Source organism: Mastomys coucha, unplaced genomic scaffold (genome assembly GCF_008632895.1).
Source record: "Mastomys coucha isolate ucsf_1 unplaced genomic scaffold, UCSF_Mcou_1 pScaffold15, whole genome shotgun sequence".
NCBI classification, from domain to species: Eukaryota; Metazoa; Chordata; class Mammalia; order Rodentia; family Muridae; genus Mastomys; species Mastomys coucha.
In genome coordinates, this window is record NW_022196897.1 from 7,420,936 (window position 1) to 7,428,234 (window position 7,299).

At 39.5% G+C, this 7,299-nt stretch overlaps 1 pseudogene; it reads left to right on the top strand.

Moving 5' to 3' along the window:
- The first annotated feature begins 2,240 nt into the window (after positions 1-2,240).
- LOC116091866 lies at positions 2,241-2,549 on the top strand (annotated as a pseudogene).
- The last annotated feature ends 4,750 nt before the right edge of the window (positions 2,550-7,299 follow it).

A 7,299-nucleotide genomic window follows, 5' to 3' on the forward strand; every position in this document is an offset into this window, starting at 1 on the left:
GAAATTCCTCCTGTCACATAATAATCAAAACACCAAATGCACTAAAGAAAGAAAGAATTTTAAAAGCAATAAGGGAAAAGGGTCAAGTAACATATAAAGGCAGGCCTAACAGAATTAGACCAGACTTCTCATCAGAGACTAGAGAAACTAGAATATCCTGGGCAGATGTCATACAGAGCATAAAAGAGAATACAAATGCCAGCCCAGACTACTATACCCAGCAAAACTCTCGATTATCATAGATGGAGAAAACAAGATATTCCATGACAAAACCAAATTTACACAATATCTTTCCACAAATCCAGTCCTGCAAAGGATAATAGATAGAAAACATCAACATAAGGAGCAAGACTACACCCTAGAAGAAGCAAGAAAATAAACTTTCAACAAACCCACACAAATGTAATTCCATCTCTAACAACAAAAATAACAAGAAGTAACAATTATTTTTTCTTAATGTCTCTTAATATGAAAATTAATATTACCAACATATCCTAATTGATTGAAATTAAAAATATGAGGAATTAGAAATTTGTTAGCTGTCATCCAGTGGTCTCTCTAATCTGGTAATTGGAGAAATAGGTCCAATATTGTACAATCCATATACACTTTCTGCTTGTTTGTACGTGACAGTGTCTTGTTGTATACCACATAATGGTCTTGAAATCATGCTTCTCCTATCTCAGCCTCTCTATTAGTAGGATTGTTTATTTGATGTTTTTACACTATACTATGGTTTTCAGAATAGCTTACATATTTCAAAATGTATACAGCCAAAAGAAATGTAGACAATTAATTTGGGAGGTGAACAAATTAATTTGGTAAGAGAACAACAAAGAGTGAGACTGAATGCTTTGCTTGATATCTATAACTACTGTTTCAATTTTGAAGAAGAGGACTTTATAAGTTACTCTTTCTCTGAGATGAATGCTTTTCAAAATCATCACAGCCAATGAACCAGATTCTTACCCTCACCAAATGTTTGTTCTCCAAGCAGAACCATTGTTTGTTGAAACATTTGGTGAATGACTTCGTGGATAGACCATCTTAATACACACACCATTTCTTTCCTTTTTTTTTTTTTTTAAAGATTTATTTATTTATTTTATGTATATGAGTACACACTGTAGCTGTACAGATAGTTGTGAGCCTTCATCTGGTTTTTGGGAAATTGACTTTTTAGGACCTGCTCTCTCGTTCACTTGGGTAGAGCCTGCTTGCTCCAGCCCAAAGATTTATTTACTATTATAAATAAGTACACTGTAGCTCTGTAACTCTCTAAGTACATTGTAGCTGTCTTTAGACATACTATGTTGTGAGCCACCGTGTGGTTGCTGGAGTTTGAACTCAGGACCTTTAGGAAGAGCAGTTGGTGTTCTTACCCGCTGAGCCATCTCACCAGCCCCACACACCATTTCTTAAATGAATGTAATCTGTTCCCTGTGGGCTGAGAATGAAGACAATAAGTCAAGTCAAATAGCTTTGACCATAGTAGGAAATTTGTATCAAAAAATCATGACTACAATTCATTTCTTGGCACAGCAGAACTGTCAACTCTCAGCTTAGCTACGATGGAGGTAAAATCCTTTGGTGATGTGAGGATCATTGAAGTACAGCCTTATTACAATGAACTCCAATGTCTAAAACTTGTTCTTATTTCCGGCTTGTAACACAGTAAGAGCTAAGATTTTAAGCTCTACTAAAAACAAAACAAACAAACAAACAAAAAGACTTTATCTATTTATGTTCATTAAAAAAACTAGTAGTGATGTATTATTTTAAGGTATACAGTTAATATGTTTGGAGTTATTTAAAATTTATATTAAGAAAAATGTATGTATTTTTAGTATTGCTGTAGACAAGCATCTAAATAAGACTGTTAAATTGATTGTTGTTTTATATCAAACAACTTTCATAATACTAATTTTTATTGTTATAATATTTTATAAATTTTAAAGAATATGACAAAATAAAAAAAAAACAAAAGTTATTGCAGGTATTGATGGGGGTCTCTGTGAGGAGTTGGTGTACAAAAGGGAAGGCAGAATGTGATACCATTCTATTTACTTAAAATATGTTTTTAAAAGTTAACAAATTCAGATAAATTGAAATTATGTATCTTTTCTCATCATAATGCAATAAAACTTAAAAAAAAAGAATAAGGTTCCTTCCCACGCTGCCCACTCCTGATACTTCTGTGTTTGCCTGCGCCCTGGAAGCTGCCCCACTTGGGGGTCACGATGGGCAGCAAGATGGCTTCCGCCACCAGGGTGTTGCAGGTAGTGAAGCCATATGCTCCATTAATTAAGTTCCCTAACAGAAGAGACAAACCTAAACTCAGTGCCTCAGAAGCTTTGGGATCTGCAGCGCTCCCCTCCCACTCCTCTGTAATTTCACAACATTCAAAAGGAAGTATGTACCCAGATTTACTGATGCATCAGGGGCCACCAGACACTGCAGAAATTATAAAATCATTACCTCAGAAATACAGAAGGAAACCTATGTCTCAAGAGGAAATGGAATTTATCCAGCGTGGGGGGCCAGAGTGATTGTCGTGGCTTCTGCTGTCACCACACAGAAGGATCAGCTTTACAATAAAGTACTTCCACAATGTCAAATGAAAAGTCATATATTAAACAACCTTAATAAATATTCTGTAAGCAGAATGAAGTATAGAAACTCCAGGCGGTCACTTGTATCTCCTACGCTATATATCTTGGTCAGCTTCCCCACAAGCTGACCTGTACACTTATTAAAGTCTACATTTTTAAATGCAAAAAAAAAAGAATTACCAAATACCAAAAGTTTAGAAATATAAAAATTGGGTGTGTTGTTGTTGTTGTTGTTGCTGCTGTTGTTGTTGTTGTTTGGGGGAAGCTCACTCTGTAGCTTAAACCAGACTAGAACTCACTACATTCCTTAGCCTGGTTTCAAGTTTGTAGCAATCCTTCTGTCTCAGCCTTCTGTGAGGCCCAGCCTGCCTAGTGCTATGGTTCTGGAATTAATAAACAAAAATATTAGTAGAAACCAACAAGTAAGGCGCAAGTTGGAAGCTGGAGAATAGCTTAGCAATTAAGAGTACTTGTTGCTCTTCCAGAGGACACAGGTTCTAGGCCCAGCATGGACCTGGAGGTTAGCAGCCACCTCTAACTCTACTCCCAGGGTTTCCGGGGTTCTCTTCTGTTCTCCACGGGTACTGCATATACATAGTGCACAGACATACATGCCTGTAACACTACCATACACCAAAGTAAATAACTTAGGGGGGAAAGAATGCAAATGGTCTTTAGAGACTCTAGCACTATTCTTGGCTATTACTGGTCACTAAAATCTAGGTTACTCTTTACATAGCTATGCTGTATGTGGCAGATAGTTCAGATTGTTAATGCTGTAGTGGATGGAAACACTCTAGTAACTGTCTAGTCCAGTTAACAGATTCCAAGAATCTCAGTGATCGCATTGGCAGCCAAGCAGAGGCTCTGCTGACTGTGACTCCACTGAACAACTGTCTGTCTCCTGCCACATGCTCTGCATGCTGTGAACACAATCCTAAGAAAGATGAATGAGACAGACGCTTTAGAAGAGAGCTCCTAGAGATTACCATCCAGTGGGATAAAGCACACTGTTAGGACATAGGCTAATGAAAGCCAAGAAATGGATACCTAGCTAGCTGGAGTAAAGTTATTTAGCTATGACTTTCTCTTTTAAATCGCAATGGGGGCAGGTGCTGGTGCGATGACTCAGCAGGTGACAGTGCTTGTTGCGCAGGCCTGATGACCTAAGTTCAGTTCTGGGAGCTCACGTAAAAGTGGAAGAAGAGAACCAGATCCAGGAAGGTGTCATGTGATCTCCATGTGTGCCCTGTCACGCACACAATAATAATATAAATGTTAAGAGAACTCTAAACTCTATCTTATATTCCTGGTGGGCTACATTTATGTTGCAATCTCGTCACTCCAGACTGTGATGTCAGTGGCTCTGTAAATCAGAGCCTCTAGACTGATTTGTCATGGATCAGCTAGAGTTCTCTAAATCTTAAATGCACCTCACTCTTAGTTTACTAGTTCTACAAGAAGAAACATAATGGACCATTTTAAAGCCAGGACACCCATGTGGATCAAGTGGTATTGCTTCAGAGCCGTAGGGGAACAATCCCGAGTGAAATCCTAGCTGCCAAATGCCTTGTGGTTTCTCTGCCAATGGTCTGTATTGTAAACACTTAACATGGAGACTTTTGTCTTTTCAGACAGTATCTCTCTCTGTAGCACAGGCTGGCCTTGAACTCAGAGAAGTCCTCCTGTCTCTGCCTCCTGAGTACTAGGATTAAAAGCAGATGCCACTAGGCCCAGCTTGGAACCCTTCTTAAAACCCACATGGGAAGAGCTTTGTGTGTTCAGATGCCATTTCTTACCCCTTATAAACTCCCTTAAGTCCCTTAAGTGTCTGTCTCAACTGGATAAATAAAATGTTTATACAGGAGTGCATGATCCCTTCAGGAGCCAAGGGTTCCAGACAAGTCCTCAGAATTTCACTGAAATAGAGCACTCTAAAAGATCATCCAAGCCAGTACTAATTCTGCTGGTCTTTATCACAACAATCCCTTAGGTTCTTCCCAGGAAGTACTTTGTACACAGAAAAGACAGCAATAAAGAGAATGCCCCTTGGATAGGACAGCCTTCTAACCTTGTCCTGCCACTTATGGCTTATCTGTGACTCAGTTTCCTCTCAGGAAGCTTGCTGGTAATATTATTACCTTCCTAGGAAATGGAGATAGAGTTGAATCGAGGGAACGTGTGGGGAGTTTCTAAAACAGTTCCCACAACAAAAGGCTCAATAAATATTCCTTAGCCATATATTGTTTTCTGTGAAAACAATATTTGTTCTGAGGTGACAGCAGCCAGCCATATTGTTAAGTGGTAGCTTGAGAAAATATGAGCTTTTTCTCCATGCTTAAAAAGCATACATGTTTGTTCAATAAAGCCAGTTGATCTTGGTTTGTTATTGAATAAAAAAGAAATCCAACTGTGAGTACCTTTTTCCTTAGAGGGTTTGTCAGAAATGGTTTTAATGTGGGAAAAAAAATCTTGTTTCCTGAGTTCATTTTTCTCCTGGGTATCAGATAATGTTAGATAGACTGCATTGACAGAGGAAGACCATCAATTTTTGTCTTCATTCTCATGGTCACAAGAATCTATTAAAGTAATCAATAAACGCTTGCAGTTGCCAAGCAGAGAGAAGAGTGCCCCAAAGGCTGGGATGAACAGACCACAGTTTTAGCAACATGAATTGGCTCATCATTTACACTGAGTCTGCAGTGATGGCCCCAACTCCTCCCAAAGGAAATGCCCTTCTGAGAAAATGTCCCAGTCAATGACACAGGTGGCATTTTAGTCTCTGACCTCACTGGAATGGCTTGAGATAGAGAGCAACCTTTCCCTGTCTCTGCAAATAGAGAAATGGGAAAAGAAAAACAGTCAAAATCCAAGCCAGGCAGAAAAAGAGAAGTTGCTGTTTCTGCTCACTGTTTTGAGTTTTGTTTTCTAAGCTTAGGTCTGGAGAAGTGAGAAGCTTAAAATGTGGGGAGAGATGGCAATCAGATGAAGAGGGGGAGGGAGGAAAGGAGGGAGGGAGGGAAGAAAGGAGAGAAGGAGGGAGAGAGGGAAGAAAAGAGGGAGGGAGGGAGGGAAGGAGGGAAAGGAGAGAGACAGAAGGAGAGGAGGGGGAATTGTTTTTTGGAATGGATTTTAATGGTGGTAAATCCTCACTTTACAGTTCATCACAGTGAGGCTAGGGTACCTTATGAAATGCTAATATAAGAAAAACCCGACTATACCAAAAGGATTGACCCAGATCCTAACCACACTGAAAGCTGCCTCAGTTGGATTCTAATGATGGAGGCATAAACCCTAAGGCCCAGAAGAAGCAACAGGCAAAATAAAAAGGGTTTTATTTGTTTTTTGAGATAGGGTTTCTCTGTGTACCCTTGGCTGTCCTTGAACTCAATCTACAGAACAGGCTGGCCTGTATAAGGAGATCTTCCTGCCTCTGCCTCTGCCTCCTAAATCTTGGGATTAAAGGCATGCACCACCACCATCCAGCTGCAACCTATAAATTTAAGTATCTGGGTTTTTTTTTTTTTATGAGAAAATGAGAAAGGTTCATCTTTATTCACTATACGCAATGTATAGCTATATGCAATGTATGTTAATTTGATTTAAGAACTTTAACCAGTTAAAGGAATGGGACACAGTTTGAGGAAGGAGGTAAGAATAAAAAACATTTGCAGAAGAGGGAGAGGAAAACAACAAGTCATGAAGACAGAAGCTGGTGGAGAACACAGGCACACTAGGAGGAGAAAGGAACCGTGAAAGGGTGGCTGAGGCTTGGGAACAGTGACTGTCACCATAGTAACAGAAACTGATCCTATGCCACAGATTCTCTACTAAACAGCCTTTGGGGATGTAGCTTCCTTACCACCAAGTTCCCTAGTTCAACTGGCAGAGTCAACATTTTCTAATCTATTTACAGTCACAGAACTACCGCCACAATCTAAGTTTAGAACATGTCCACCATTGAGAAACCTTCTATCCATTAGTAATCTCTCCCCACTTCTGCATTCTCCCTCCAGACTTAGGCAACCACTAAATTTACATGGTCTCTATTTGCCTGTTCTGAGCATAGGGTAAGTGGGATTCTGCAAATGTTATCTGTGACTTCAGTCATTTAGCAGTTTTCTGGGATTCATCTATGTAACACATTGACTCATGTCCCATTGTGAGGCATGCTCACGTTCTATTACATATCTGTTCCAGGGTTGATAGATTTTGAGTTGCCATAAACAGTGCCTGCATATACGCTGGGGTCTGAGTTTCTGTGTACAAATATTCTTTCACATCTTCTGTGTTTATATCTAAGAGACTTTCTGGATCACATGACTCCAGATTTGTCACTTTTAACAGCTGTCCAAGTCTCTTCCAGGGGAGCTGCATTATCCTAGCAGGTACAGTTTCTAAGTTCTTTACATACAAATCAGCAATTGCTACTGCCCTTTTAATTTTACTGAGACATGATTTAAACACAATACATGGAAGTATACCTACTCCCACAGTGGTCTTCGGTATAGTCAAAGCCGTCAACACAATGTTCACTGATATAACAATCACAGAAGCATGTACTCCTAAGCTGTCCATCTGACAGCACCCAGCTTCTCCCTCCCACAGCAGCGATGGCAACTAACCTACCTTTTGCCTCTATCTTTGTTTTTGCATCATTTCTGGTTTGGTTTGGTTTGGTTTGGTG